We start from the raw sequence: 15,394 nt of genomic DNA, 5'->3' as shown, positions 1-15,394 counted from the left end.
AATTGTATACTAATATAATGGTGGAAAATGTGATGGACCAAAATGCATAAGCTGTATACATACTGCAATCAGTAGTTGTAGTTACAATGAAGTAGAAAGAAAGTGGTCCTCTTAAACATTTCTTCTACCTCAAAATGACCTTGCAAGATATTTTCAAAGCAAATGAATAGAACCTTACTTTATGTAAGTTAGACAACTTTGGTGGATGACTTGGTTTATAAGAAGGTTGTTACATCTGACTATGGAAAAAGTGGTTTTGATTGGTTTAATGTGCATATCTTCCTTTTTTGAACATCACTTAAGACAGTTAATTTTTTTAAATCTTGAAGATGAGAAAAATATTACTTCTCTTGTGTTCTTCATCTGCTATCTTAGATTCTGAGTACTTAGCATGTACTGTGCTAGGGCACACATCGTTTTACCAAGTGCAATGTGGTTATCTTCTTTTTCTCTCTTTGATATTTTAATGCTTAAATAGAGAAGGAAAATCATGAAGGAAAAATATCACTCCTGTGAAAATTGTGGCAATTGGCTTTGTGAAGATAGAATGGCCTCTGCGGAGACATGGAATATGCAGAACGAGATGGTCAGTGCAGTTGTCCCCTGTCCTTCTGCAGTTCAGTCAAGGGTAAACTAAGAGAGGAGATTAAGAAGGGCGAATTAGACGTTAACCAGCCTAGCACTCTTAGAACAGATGGATTTAGAGAGCAGGAGCTCTACTTCCTTGGCAGAGTGCCATTGTGAATATAAGAACCTGTGAACTGTGTTGTGTTAAAACCGAGTTTGCTGAGTAAAAAATGAGAATTGCAGATGGATTTAGAGAGCAGGAGCTCTACTTCCTTGGCAGAGTGCCATTGTGGATATAAGAACCTGTGAACTGTGTTGTGTTAAAACCGAGTTTGCTGAGTAAAAAATGAGAATTCTAAAATTTTGAAGTTTGGAGGGTAAATAAATATAAGGTCACTTATAATGGCCCCCAGATGAGACCGTTGCCTTCCTGGCTATGTAAGACTCTCTGGAGCTTGTTAAGAATAAATTCCTGAGCTTCACCCTTTGGAGACTCTGGAGTCTACAAAAAAATTTTTAATGAAGAGATTTGAAAATTAAGTGAAAGTGAAGAGCATAATGCAGTGGTGCTTAACATTCAGATCTAACACATCAGTATTTTACCATATTTTCTTCATTTATCCCTTTTTCTTTGTTGAACTATCTTAAATAAAATCCCAGATATCATGTTATTTTACATCTATGACCGCTTTGGTAACTACAATGACATCATATCTAACAAAAGTAGTAACAGTGCTTTCATGTAATATCTAGTCCTTAAACAAATTTTCCTGATGATCTTAAATATTCCATCCTTTAGTTTGTTAGAATCAGGGTACAAAACTAAATTGATCCCATTTTTAACAGCACCTCAGATGGTTTTGATGTCAGCTAGTTTGGGAACCACTGGAAATTATTTTGCCAACTCAAGGGTGAAAGTGAGGATGCCACAGTTCTTGGCACAGTTGGTAGATTATAAATGTGATTTTGAAATATTATATTGGGGGAAGCAGTTATTGACAAGACTTGGATTTATATTAATAAATTTCTTAAAATTTAATTTCCTCAGTGGGCTCTAATACTATTGATTGGGACTGTGTGGAGCGTGGTCATCGTTTAACCCAACTGGACTGTGGTCTCACTCATCTGTGGCTTGTTTATGTTGTTGCACAGTCTGCATTGTGGACCTAAGTGAGCATTTTAACATAAATTGTGTTATGGTGAATACGCTCTGTGTAGGTACTGTTTTTACCTAAAATTAAGGGTATCACAGTATGTCTATAACAATTTAAAAATGAATTATCTGAGTTTATCTTTAGACAAAGTAACTTTTTCCTTGAGAATTGTTAGGAAATGCAGTTCTCAGAGTTAATGAGGTTAAATTATAGATGGACAGCTTGAAGAACTTACTACATATTTTTCAGTATAAATGATCTTTCATAAAACATTGTATATCTATGCAGTTTATGTAAATTACATGATATATTCTTTGAGTCTGTGTGTTAGAACAATTTTGACCTCAGAAATATCTCTGGGCTACAGTATTACCAAAGTGGAGTAACTTTAAAGTGGAGTCAAACTTCATTTGTGTGAAGTAGCCATCTTAAGAGAACTTGGAAAACCTTTAGAACATAGATATTATGATTTACATTTTAAGAAAATACATACTTTTTTTCCTTTTTTATGAAGAGTAGTTCACAATGTATAAGGTAACCAAGTTACCTTTGGACACTTTAGAGCCTGGAACAATATTACTGTTCTCTCTTTGCTCTCTCATCTTGCTTCCAGTTAGGTGTTATTGATGTAATGAAAAGAAGACCAGACTGTGAACTAGATTTGGATTCTCTTCTTAGCTAGGGACCTCAGATATGTCATTTAACCTTCTCTGTGCCTTAGGTTTTTAGATACAATCAATATGCCCTTCAAACCTCAAAAGAAGGTGAGACTCTGAAGAGATCATGGATTTGAAAGCATTCTGCTTGGCTTACATTATGCCACACCAGTGTTACTGTCTAAGTTCTCTTTTGCCCTGGGTTCTCCTGTAGAGATTATTCCGTTTCCTTAGGCTGAATGTTTTCTGACATATATCTCCAGCACGGGTTTTGTTTATATTAAGTAAGGAAAAGTTTTTAAGGAAGAGAAAGTAGAGAAGAAAAGAATGATGTAAATGAATAATTAAAAAAGAAGGAAAATAGAGAAAGTGAGAAAAAGGGAGAGGGAAGAGAAGGAAAAAGAGTGAGAACGGCAAAAGGCGGAGTAAGAGAAGATGGAATGAGAGTGGGAAAATCAAGATGGAGAGTGATGGTGTGGAAACATTTTCTTTTAGAGTTGCAGTCCCCCACCATATGTCACTGCCTACTTGCCTTGGCTCTCTGGGGTCAGGAAAGGTGTTGGCTTCCATGGAAGGGTGCAGCAGGGCTAGCTTTATTTGATTTGTTGATACTAGAGTTGCTTCCTGACCATCCAACTCACTGATCATTTAATACTTATTCAACATTTTATCTTTTTACTGGATCCCAGTTTGTGAGCTAGGACTTGTGGAAACACAGATATCTTCCTTGTCCTTTAGCCATCCAGTATGTTGTGTTATGCAAGACTAACCACATATGCAGCAGGGGAGGCTGGGGGTAGAGGGGGACTGCTTCCTTGGGTCCGAAGGGGGCCCAGGAATCTATTGCAGCAGTTTTCCCAGATGATTTTGATAGGAAGCCAGGTTTACAAATCACTGCCCTGCCTTGAATGGCAGATTAAACAATAAATTACATCTATTTATTCCTCAGTATGGATACTTTCAGTTGAGTTGTTATGAGTGAATTCGAAAGAACAGAACAGGAGATGGCAGAAATACATTAAAGGGAAAAACCTTAAAAGATATTATTATTCATTGTCTTCTTCTTTTTTTTTTTTTTTTTCCTTTTTGTCTTTTTTCGTGACCGGTAACGGGATCGCCATCCCTATATAGGATCCGATCCCGCGGTGGGAGCGCCGCACTCTCCCGAGTGCGCCACGGGCTCGGCCCTGGTCTGTTTTTTTAAAATAACTTTTTTGGGTCTTTACAGTAAATAGAGAAAAAAAGTAGGGGTGCAATATTTCAGGTGTGGGGCCAGTTATCCATTTATCGAATGCAATTTCATGTGTCTTAAAACAATAATTGCCTTATTGCATTTTAATATTAAGTAGATTAATGATTGTACTAGAACAGTTTTCCTTTTATACATTGCCAAAGCAACCTTTTTTTGCTTATTAAAGTCTGGCTAGGCTGGCCAGTTAGCTCAGGTGGTTAAAGCACAGCCTTGTAATACCAAGGTCACGGGTTTGGATCTCTGAACTGGCCAGCCACCAAAATTAAATAAATAAGTAAATAAATAAAATCTGGCTGGCTAAACTGTTCTGATGTTTAGTATTTCTTAGTTCATTGAACCTGAAACTAGAATTGTTATAAGTTTAATACAGAAGTATAAGAAGTACAGAATTTTAAAAATAACTAAAAATGAATATGATGTTATTCAAATATCTAGCAATTATAGAATCATGAGAAAAACAAGAATATAGCATATTGGATTGGGGAATTTAAAATTGCAAATCAATGTCAGATTACTTTTAAGTGGGAAATATGTATTGTCAACTCATTTTACCAATTATCCCAAATTTTTAATGGGATTATTTCTTTAGAATTTTCTATAAACTCAATTTTCAAACTCAGAGAACCTGTGAAAAGGTAAGGAAAAAAAATAGAAAGGATAATTTTTCTTACTACTAGTACTGTGAATACTACTTGGAAGGTCTGTGGTCAGACATTTTAATATCAAAATTAAGAACTGATATGGAGCCTTTGATTATGTTTAGTTTATATATACAACCTGAATATGTGAGCATATTCATAAACGTAACATACCATAGCAACCCTTTGTAAAAACCAATGAAGAGAATGCAACAGTGTATATTTCATTTAAAAAGTAAATTGACTTTGACTATGACAGAAAGTAGCTGTATCCAACTTTTGTTTAAAATCTCTTCGGGGAATATTGGAATATTATTTTTGTCATGCAAATTTCATCAGGTTTGTAGTATTGCTGTGGAAGGTGTCATCCATTCAAAACTTAACAGCACAGCATGCATCACGTACATTGACATCAGCATTTGAGAGCTGGACCAATGGGTTTTGATGGATACTATGACAAGATCTATGAAGGAGATGGTGGTTTACACCTGTTTCTGAAATCATAAACTGGAAATCATTGCAGGTGTTTCCATTTTCTCAAACATTTTGCATCAATATATTAATATTTTGAGTAGTAATAGTTCTAAAGCTCCAGGAAGGCATCATGGTGTACTGTAATATGTAGAGATTAGTACCTTAAACTGCTTCTTACCTTAAAATATTTTAGTTTTAAAATAATGTGAATATCTTTCTCCAAGTATTTTGTCAGTTATTAAAAGCGAGTGTAAAATTACAGATTTGGGTCTAACCTGACAGTAATGGAAAGTTGCTTCATTCTGTTTTGGAGGAGTTCAGCTCATCTTTTTCTTGAGAAACTGTGTGTTGCTGTTGCTAAATAAGCATACAATCAATAAATGTTTAATTTCCGTAAACGATGTGTCTGAATTATTTTAGCAGTCAAAAACAATTTTAGAATCTTTAGGATTGGAATGCTTGATAACCAGGAATCTAGGTGGAGGGCAGTTCCTGGATTGGCTAATTCAGCAGCTGAGCAGTGTCATCAGAACCTAGGTACCTTCTGTCTTTCCATTACCATTCTCACCAGGTGAGCTTGGTCTCCCTTCATGGCTCCAAAGTGACAGCACACCTTCCAGGTGGCAGAAAAAACCAGAAGCTGAAATATGCCATCTTTTATAAGAGGAAGGTTTCACTTGCCCCTACAGTCATAGCAGTGCCTATCTATAAAATGGTTACTTTTGCGTAGGAAATAAAGCTCTCATGATTGGTTCAAACCATAAAGATTTTGCCCATGAGCTTAAAAATTGCCTCCCCATCCCACTACTGGTTTTATACCCAAAGGTAATGAAATCAGTACATTAAAAAGACACCTGCACTCCCATGTGCATCGCAGCACTATTCACAATAGCCAAGAGGTGGAATAAGCCTAAATACCATCAGGGGATAAGTGGATTAAAAATCTGTGATATATACATACACAATGAAATGCTATTCAGTTATGAAAAAAAATGAAGTACTGTCATTTGCAGCAACAGATGGAACTAGAGACCATCATGTTAAGTAAGTCAGGCAAAGAAAGATGAATACCATGTAATCTCACTTGCATGTAGAATCTTTAAAAAAAAAAAGTGGTTCTCATAGAAGTAGAGAGTAGAATAATGATAATTGGGGTGGGGGGAAGGAAGCGCTGGATTAACAAGTACAAAGCTATGCTACTTACCCTAAGTGAATCAGTGTATTGTATATGCGAGTATTGAAACAACACACTGTATCCCAGAAATGTGTACAAATAAACATTTTTAAAAGGTGGTCCCCCCTTGAAGAATGGCTGCTCAGAGGAAGGGGAACAACCTCAGAGTTCTGGTGAAGTTGGTGGGGCAGGAGGTAGGGAGATTGGGAGATGGTGTTGGGAAGGCAACAGACCACACCTCATTTTACTGATCGAAGTATTTCTTATTTCTAGGGGGATCAAATTTCAAATCTAGAGAAGTGTACCCTTTCTGTGCTAGGGACTAATTTTGGTTTAAAAAGTCTCTAATGTTATTTCTCACACAGTAGGTCTTTTTTTTTTTTTGTCACAATCATAGTGTAAAACGTTTTAAAAGATTGTTGAGCTCATGACGGCTTCTGAGAAGAGTTTAAAATTTCCTTTAAATTTGTCATGAAAACTTAATATTTATTAGCATTATTCATGTTTTTAATTAAATATTTTTTGTAAATTACAATATGTCCTCATTGAAGCAAAAAATCAAAAAGTGCAGAAGAATTAAAAGTACAGAAGTAAAAAAAGACGCTCCTACCATCAACAATTAGAAAAGCTTTGGTGTGTATCCTGCCAGTCTTTTGGTATGCATATGCAAACAACTCCTACACAGCGGCTCCTACTTTATGCGCTCTTCTACTACTTGTCTTTTTCACATAATATATGACATCTTTTCTTGTCAATACGTTAGATCCACCTAATTCTTCTTTACAGCTGCATGTTAGTTCATAGTAGTGTCCTTAAGTAGAGATTACTACACAGATTTCTGAAGTCCAGAAGTATAAGTAATGAGTTTTAGCTTGATAGAAGTAATTAGCCAGTTTTCCAATTTTTCTACTTAAATGTGATTTAATTTAAGGAACATTAATTTTTGAATAAAACTAGTGTACCTCAAGTATCAAAGTAAATGTTATAATCTTTTTTAAATTAAATTTTTTTTGTAAAGTTTGATGCATACTAATTAAATAGCAATGGCTTTATCTTATGAGATTGGCATGTCTGATAATTGTTACTTGAAGGGTCTTTTCCATTCTTTATTTTGTAGAAAATATTTTGAATAATTAAGTTTAAAGAAACTTGAGAAAATTACGAAAAATTAACCACTAAATTTGCCTGTGCTTTGCCCACTGTTCTTTAGCATTTAAAGTATAATAGGGTTATTTAACTGGTTAAAAGTGGCTTTTAATCCTTCAGAACAGTGCTGTCAAAGAGAAATATATGTATTTTTGAAATTCTAGTAAGTTTTATTTAATTCAACATATCCAAAATATTATCATCTGGACATATAGTCAATATAAAAATGTTATTGAGATATTTCTCATTTAAAAAATACTAAACATGTATTTTTCATGTATTAGCACATCTCGGTTTGAACTTGCCACATTTCAAGTGTTCAGTGGCCACTTGTAGCTAGTGGCTACCATGTTGGACAGTGCATCTCTAGAGTGTAAACTCTGAAGGCAGAATCCATTCTTGTTTTTACTGTAGTATCTGTCATTTAGTACTGTGATAGTACATGGTAAATGCTAAAACTTGGATGAAATTTAATTTTAACAGATTTTTTTGTGTTTCTTTTTTTTTTTTTTTTTTTTGGTGAATTTGGAAACGAGTTTAAACTCTGGTCATTTTCTTCATAAAGGCATTAAAATTCTCCAAAAAATATCCACCCTCATTGATAGTAAAAAACTTTAAAATTAAGCCAGAAGAGGTCAATTTTTAAAAATACTAATGATAGGTTTTGTTTTGTTTGTTTTAAATGCAAGGAAGCTCAATGCTGGCAAGGTTATGGTTAATCTGCTGCACAGAAACTACAGATAAGAGCATAGGGTAGTATGATCCACATACCCTCTTGGTTCACTTTTTAGAATCATTGGTGGTTCATGTACAAACATTCTCAAATCAATTTATAATATACATTGTAACAAACCAAATGCCCAGCAGTAGGGAAATGGTTAGGTAAATGATGGTACTTTATTCTAGATTACTGATATAATTTTGGCCCCCGGGGGACATTTGGCAGTGTCCAGAGACACAATTGAATGTCATGAACACAACTGTGGGGGAAGAGGGTGGGTCCTGCTGGCATCTAGTAGTAGAGGCCAGCAATCCTGCTAAACATCCTGTCACTCACAGGACAGTCCCCCACAACAAAAAATAATTATCCAACATGTCATTAGTGCCACTGTTGAGAAGCTGGTATAAGGTAAATAGAGAATTAAAAATTTGCTTTGATAACAGGAAGGACAGGATGTCATAGCCATACAGAGAAGTCAACTTAAGCTCATCTTGAGGCAGAGGGAATGCTTCCTAGAGGAAGTAACATCTGTACCAAAATCTAAAGGAAAAGAAAGAGCCAGGCAAAAAAGAGGTGGAGTTTTCCAAGCAGAAGGATTAACTGCAGACCCCCAAGTTAGAGAGGTTATGATGAGTTCTGCAAACTGCAATAAGTTTGGAATGTCTTTATCCTATTTCCACAGCCACCAGGCCATTATCTCTTACATTGGTTATGGCAGCAGCCACCTAGTTTGTCTCTGCCTCCATTCTTGCTCCTTTCCAAGCTGTTCTCCGAAATGTAATCAGAATGATCTTCCTCATGCATTAATCCAGTAATATTCCTGTCCTGCTTAAAACCCTGCTATAGCATTGCTGGTGATATGCAAACTGAGCAGGCATCTTTTCTCTCCTTTTGACTTTGGAGTAATAGAAACAGCTATTGGTGTTAAATGTATATGCAATGGGAAAATAAGGTGGACCCTCTGACAAGTGTAGGCTCCAGAACCAATAAATCAGGTACCTTCTGAAGCTGAAGGTATTCCCCATAGAACCGGGCTGCATCTGGAGAACAGGGAGTCTGGGTCTTTGTGAAGGACATTTAAAATTCCAGAAGATGGGACCAGCCCATGGCTCACTTGGGAGAGTGTGGTGTTAATAACACCAAGGCCACGGGTTTGGATTCCTATACAGGCCGGTTGGCTCACTTAGGAGAATGTGGTGCTGAAAACTCCAGGTCAAGGATTAAGATCCCCTTACCAGTCATCTTTAAAAAAAAAACCCCATGAGACATAGGAGAGCCTGGGGATTTTCATAAAGGCTTCAGATCACCAGAATTGAGATTTCCTTCCAGTAGAGAAATGCAAAGGATGCAAAATCATAATTTTCAGTCTGTCAACAGGAGGGAAAAACCTGCAGCAGATGAGGTGGGAGGATGAGATAGTCTCACCACCCACTCCCCCTCATTTCATGGTTTCAGTGTTAGTGTCTGGCTCATTGTTACTCTCTTTACAACTACTGCTGTCATATATTCTGGACGACTTCAATAAACACATAAATGATCGTTTAAGTACCTTGAACAACAACTCTCCACCCTACCTCAGGGATTCATAGTCACCCTCTAACCTTGTCATCACCACTGACAGCAACCTCTCCATAACTTCAGCTTTATACCCCTCACTCTCTGTTCACCACCTCTTCTAGTATCCTAACTCCATTAGGTTTTCTATTCCATGGGAACTCCAGTCTACTGGTCCACCATTTTTCATTGTCCCGCATCTGCTTGATGTCTCTCTTCCCTTTCTCACCAAATTAAGTTCCAGTTGATCATTTACTTGCATATGCCCTCAACTCCCTTGCCCACACTCTCACTTTGTCATACTAGTTTGGCAAAACCACAGCCTTAGTGAAATCCATCTCTGGGCCCATTCTTCATCTGCACCAGTGCAGCTAAAAATGGCTGGAGGAAGAAACAAAGCTGCTTACTGGTCCTACTTTAAATTCATGTCCATGAATCTCAAGTGGCTCAATATTGCCAGCAGTTATGCTATATAACTCCTCGATCCACTCAGACTCTCATCCTCCTCTGATATTTTACACCTTCCCCCTTCTCTTCAAACCACCAGCACCTCTTCCTCCATGCTCATATTGACTTGACACCATTGTTTTCTCTTTCAACAATTACAACAGAATTCCCACATGCTCCCAGCATGAAATCTATCAATGCCAATGTTCCTGAGTCTGCTCCCTTAGATTCTGTCATTCCCATGTTACTATAGCTCCTGTCTAAAGTCAGTTCCTTCATTTTGTACTAGACTCTAGCCCCTCGGTTTACTCAAGAACATTGTTTCATCAATTCTTCCCTCTTTATCTTGTTTTACAATGTTTTCCACTCTGCTGGATCTTTCCTAGCAAAATTCCTTGAAAGAGTTGTTCGTATTCTTTGTCGCCCATTCCTCTCTTGTCAAGGTCACCGGTGACTTTTGTGTGGTTGATTCCAGCATCCAATTGCTAATCTTCATCTTATTTGACCTATTGGTTGATGTAATTTGAAGAAGCAGTTTTTTTTTATCGAAACATTGTCTTCGCTTGGCCACTATTTCATCATATTCTTTGTTCTCCTTTTTCCTCATTCGATACTTCTCACTTTCCTTTCTGGCACTCTATTTTCTTCCCACCTTCTTCATGCTGGAGTACATGAGGGACTTCCATAATCTCAGCCAGTTTATGACTTTAGACACATGGACCATCTCCCCGATTTTTTAGATCTTCAGTCGAGATCTGTCTCTCAACTTTCAGACTCTTCTCTACTGCTTGTTTCTGCTTGACATCTCTGCTAGGATATCTAATACCCATTTCAAACTTAACATGTCCAAAACAGAATTTTTGATTTTTCCTTAAACCTATCTATCTGGAATCTTCTTTACTTAAATTATGGAAAATCCATCCTTCTAGCTGCTCAGACTGAAATCTTTGGAGCCATCCTCTATTTCTCTCGGTCATACACATTCCATACTCAAGCCATTAAAAATTCTACTGTGTTAACCTTCCAATTAAATCCAGACTCCAACCACTCCTCACTACCTGTGTTTTTATTATGCTTGTCTGGGCCACCATTATCTCTTGCTTTAATTAATGCAACAGACTCAATGGTCTCCTTACTTCCTTCCCCATCTGTTTACAGTCTAAACATATCAGCTAGGATTATCCTTTTATTTTTTATTTTTTTATTTTTTATTTATTTATTTTTTTTTTGTCTTTTTCCGTGTCCGGCAACGGTTTGCAACCCTCAGTGTTGCCCCCGTACCGGACCGGGCCCCCACACAAAACAACCTCTAAATACATACAGCAGAGTATTCAGATACATATAAGTTCCTAGGGGTAGATTTCTGTGGCTAAGTAAGAATTATACATCTCAAGTACTATCATTCATAACATTTCTCTTTTTTTACTGACATGAAGCTTTAAAAGTAATGAGTCAATTTTGATTTCTACATAGACTTCAAAACCTGCAAAGTCCAGACAGGTCCATGTTTGATGTCTTTCAAATATCCTCTTATACTGGTTTCTCCAAGTGTAATCCCTACTTTCTTAAAAAAATTAAGTACCCTTCAGGCATGTCTTTGATGTCACACAGTCAGAGGATCTAATTTTATGTGGAACTATGTGGAACACATTGACAAAGGACTAAGGTTAAAAAAACCCTGCCATCAGCAAATGTGCATGGCCCAAACCATTTTTAAATGATATATCAATTTTTAAAAAATAGTGCTTATTCATTTAATACCTTTAAGAACCCATAAGTGATTTGAAATTGGGAAAAACTATGTGGAACACATTGACAAAGGACTAAGGTTAAAAAAACCCTGCCATCAGCAAATGTGCATGGCCCAAACCATTTTAAAATGATATATCAATTTTTTAAAAATAGTGCTTATTCATTTAATACCTTTAAGAACCCATAAGTGATTTGAAATTGGGAAAAGTGATCTGATCAATATATTATAATATACTAAATGTTATCTTCTCTCATCAGCTCAATCATATGAGAGTACTTCAAAAAGTTCATGGAGAAATAGAATTAAAAGATAATACAAATATTTCCATGAACGTTCAAAAGTACCCTCATATATCCAATATCTATCATCCATAAAACACATGGATATAAGTCATGCACAGCAATAATTGCTGTATTCCTCCCTTAAACTTTTTCAGAGCATACAAACTATTCTAGAGGCATGATTACTATTAGAACATAGCCATACAGGGTACACATTTTAAAAGAATTATCTCCTACATAATATTTGTGAGTTTTATACATTCTATAATCTAATAAATGTGGCATATTGTTCTTATTAAAGAGTATATTATTTATTTTCTTGATGTTTCCTCATCATAAAGTAGGAGTCTCCTGAAGACCATGTCTTCTTCACTGTTGTGTCCTCTGCAAATGTTACCATGACTGGTATATGTTATTCAATAACCCTTCCTGTACTTCTTCATCATGATACTCTTTTAGTTTTGTCCAGAGGTCCTTAAAGTTACTGGATATATCTCCAGAACTTGGGCTTCCGTAACTGCTTCCAGAGATGTTCATCTGGCTTAATAGGCTTCACACTTGTATTTGCTTAGTGTTTTCTGACCTTTTCTGTTATGTAACATGTGTAAGAAGTTTCTTAGGACAGGTGAAATACAGCTTCCAAGATTGCCTCAGTTTTCTCAAAAGTCCCAGTGGGGAAGTGGGCACCCTTTGGGGCTATGAAGGGACAGTCACTTGGCAGGAAAGTTGGCCCCTTTGGGCAGCCTGTGCTTTGAGGCCAGAGAATGGCCTGTCTGGTCACAATTTTTTTGGCAATATTCCTATCCAGGCAAAAGTCTATTTCCCATCCCCTTGAATTAGGGATGGTTTATGACTGCTTGGACCAATAGAGTATGGCAGACTTAGCTTTGGGACTAGCAACTTCCACCTTGGACTCTTAGAATCCCAGGTTTTCTTGTAAAAAGTCTGACACTCTGCTGTGGAAATCACTCCGAGATTCCACGGGAAAGGAGAGGGTCCCAGTTGAGCACAGGCTTCCAGCTATCCCTGCCAAGTCCAGGCATGTGAATGAAGTCATCCTGAATCCTCTTGGGTCAGTGAAGCTGGATCTTCTGGCCCAGCCTCTAGGTGAAAACCATTGAGTGACCTCAGTTTACACGAGGTAGAACAGAAGAATTGCACAGCCAAGCCCTAGCCAGATTCTTGACCCACAAAATCGTGTGATATAATAAAATGTTTATTGCTTTAAGCCACTAAAGTTTTGGAGTCGTTTGTTAAACAATAATAGATAACCAGAACATCTATGCTGGTTAATTTAAAGTTGCAATTTGCACCTGTTTCCACCTCTCAATTCTCCTTACCTTGCTCTATTTTTTTCTCCATAGTATTCATCACCTCCTAAAATGTAATATATTTATTTACTATGGTTTTTTTTGTGTGTGTGTGTCCTTTTTGAGACCGGCCACACCGCGCTCAGCCAGTGAGTGCATCGGCCATCCCTATATAGGATCCGAACCCACGGCGGGAGCGCTGCTGCGCTCCCAGGGCCACATTCTCCCGAGTGTGCCATGGGCTCGGCCCTATTTACTATGTTTATTATCATCTTTCTCTTCTCTGTTAACAGCCCTCCCCATGGTTCACCATAACATAAACAGGGATTCATTTTTTTTTCACTGACATATGCCTGGCACGTAGAAATGCTCAATATGATGAATGAAAAGTAATCCACACTTTGTCAGAGATATAAAAGATCTCAACAGAGTTATCCAAGAGTGAGCAAGGAATTTTTTAAATGGTGTGGTAACTATGTGGTCATACTATGGAATAAAAAATAATGCCAGCCTAGAAGAAACTATATACCACAGAACAAATCTCCCTCAAGAGCTTCATACTATGGAACAACTTATTAAGATCGTGCATTTATTAAAGCGAGCCTCAAAAATGAAATTATAAAACAATTGAATGAGATTAAAAAAGAGCCGATAGCCTAAGAAACAAGTGAAGGGTTGGTTCTTCTCTATTCACCAGGTAGCTGAGAATTGAATTAGAATTAAATTGCTAATGGAGGAAAGGTTTGGCACAATGAGCCAATGCCACAGAAAAAGAAAAAGAGAACATCACAGTTAAGAAAAAGCTAATAGGACTGCAGGCTGGAAATAGTGCATGAACATATGGAACAGGAAAAAAAAAAGGCATTTAAAGATACAAGAAAATTTCCTTGGAATGAAAAATAAAATAATTATCAGATTTAAAGAACACATCTTATTCTAGGAAATTTTGCTTCTGAATACTTACAACTAGATATATTCTTGGTAAGTTGTTAAATTTCAAGGAGAAAGATTTCTTCAGGCAATCTGATGGAAAAAGCAAATCTTCATAGCAAAAAAAAATAAATCAAGCTATTTTTAGATTTCTGTACAGCAACATTCAACAGACTGAGTAAATGTCTTCAAAGTTTTACATGAAAGAAAATAACCAAAACATTTTATAACCAGACAAGGTTTCATCCAAGTATAAAAGCAAAAAGCAGAAATTCTCAAGTATGAATGAATTCAATAAATTCTAAACTCTTGAGCTCTTCTTGAAAAACGTATTTGTAAATGAAGCTGGTTAATTAACTGAAGCATCAACATAAAGACCTCAGTAGTGGAGATGCCATAATAAAAGAATTGATGGCGAACATTGAATCCATTAAATTTGGGGACTAGTTGGAAATAGTTGAAGTACTATGGTTACATACCAGAAAGTACCTTGAAAATGTCATGAAAAAGTTTTCTGGTAGCTGCAAATGCTGGGCAAAACATCAAATTCTACCACATGGGACATCATTACAAATCTTGTAAGAAGTTATCAGGATAAATATGGTGTTTCTTCTATCTTCCCAAACTTTCAGATCCCTCAAGATTCAGTAGGGAACAGTTATAGGAGTTGAGCGTCCACATCTGATAACACAGACACTTATCAAGAGAATACAAGTTTTACTGTACATCCACTTTTAAGAGTCCCTTGCTTCAAGAATCAAATTTTACCAGACAGCATTTTCTGGATTACTATAACAGTAATCACCTATTTCAGATAGTTCCTGCCATGTGTCCTATTGGTGTGTCTCTTCCTTGCAGAGACCTTAGCCAGATTACTAAAAATTTCACTAGTCTTTAGATCAAAGACATCAAAGAATTTGTGCATCTTCAGCTAGATGAAGAAACTCAATATCAAACTGCTTTTGAAGCATCTTTTCAAGTCAGCATCTGAGGGCTATAGACATCTCTGCATCATTGTACCTGCTGGCGTCATCTGTAAGGAAAAAACTACATGAAGTCACCATTTCAGTAACTTGATATGTATATTAATAAAAGTAATTCAGTTTATTGTTTTAGTTTTTTAACTGAAAGATAAAGATGGGGTTCTAAAAACTTTATCCTCTTGATAATTTAAAAAATGAAAGTTATGACAGCTTTAAAAGCATAGAAAGGTTGTATTTCACTCATGTACAGTTAAAAGGGAATCCGTGTTGTACTTCCTATTTTTATATTACACATTCTTGAATTTTTTATTACCATATTGCTTTTGAAATTTGGCCAAGTTCCTCCCATTTATC

General features: G+C 36.5%; 1 pseudogene; it reads left to right on the top strand.

Moving 5' to 3' along the window:
* The first annotated feature begins 564 nt into the window (after positions 1-564).
* On the top strand, positions 565-15,048 carry LOC103604742 (annotated as a pseudogene).
* Positions 15,049-15,394: the final 346 nt, after the last annotated feature.

This window comes from Galeopterus variegatus, unplaced genomic scaffold, assembly GCF_000696425.1.
Source record: "Galeopterus variegatus unplaced genomic scaffold, G_variegatus-3.0.2 Scaffold5369, whole genome shotgun sequence".
Classification (NCBI taxonomy): domain Eukaryota; kingdom Metazoa; phylum Chordata; class Mammalia; order Dermoptera; family Cynocephalidae; genus Galeopterus; species Galeopterus variegatus.
This window is presented reverse-complemented; position numbering and strand designations above follow the sequence as displayed.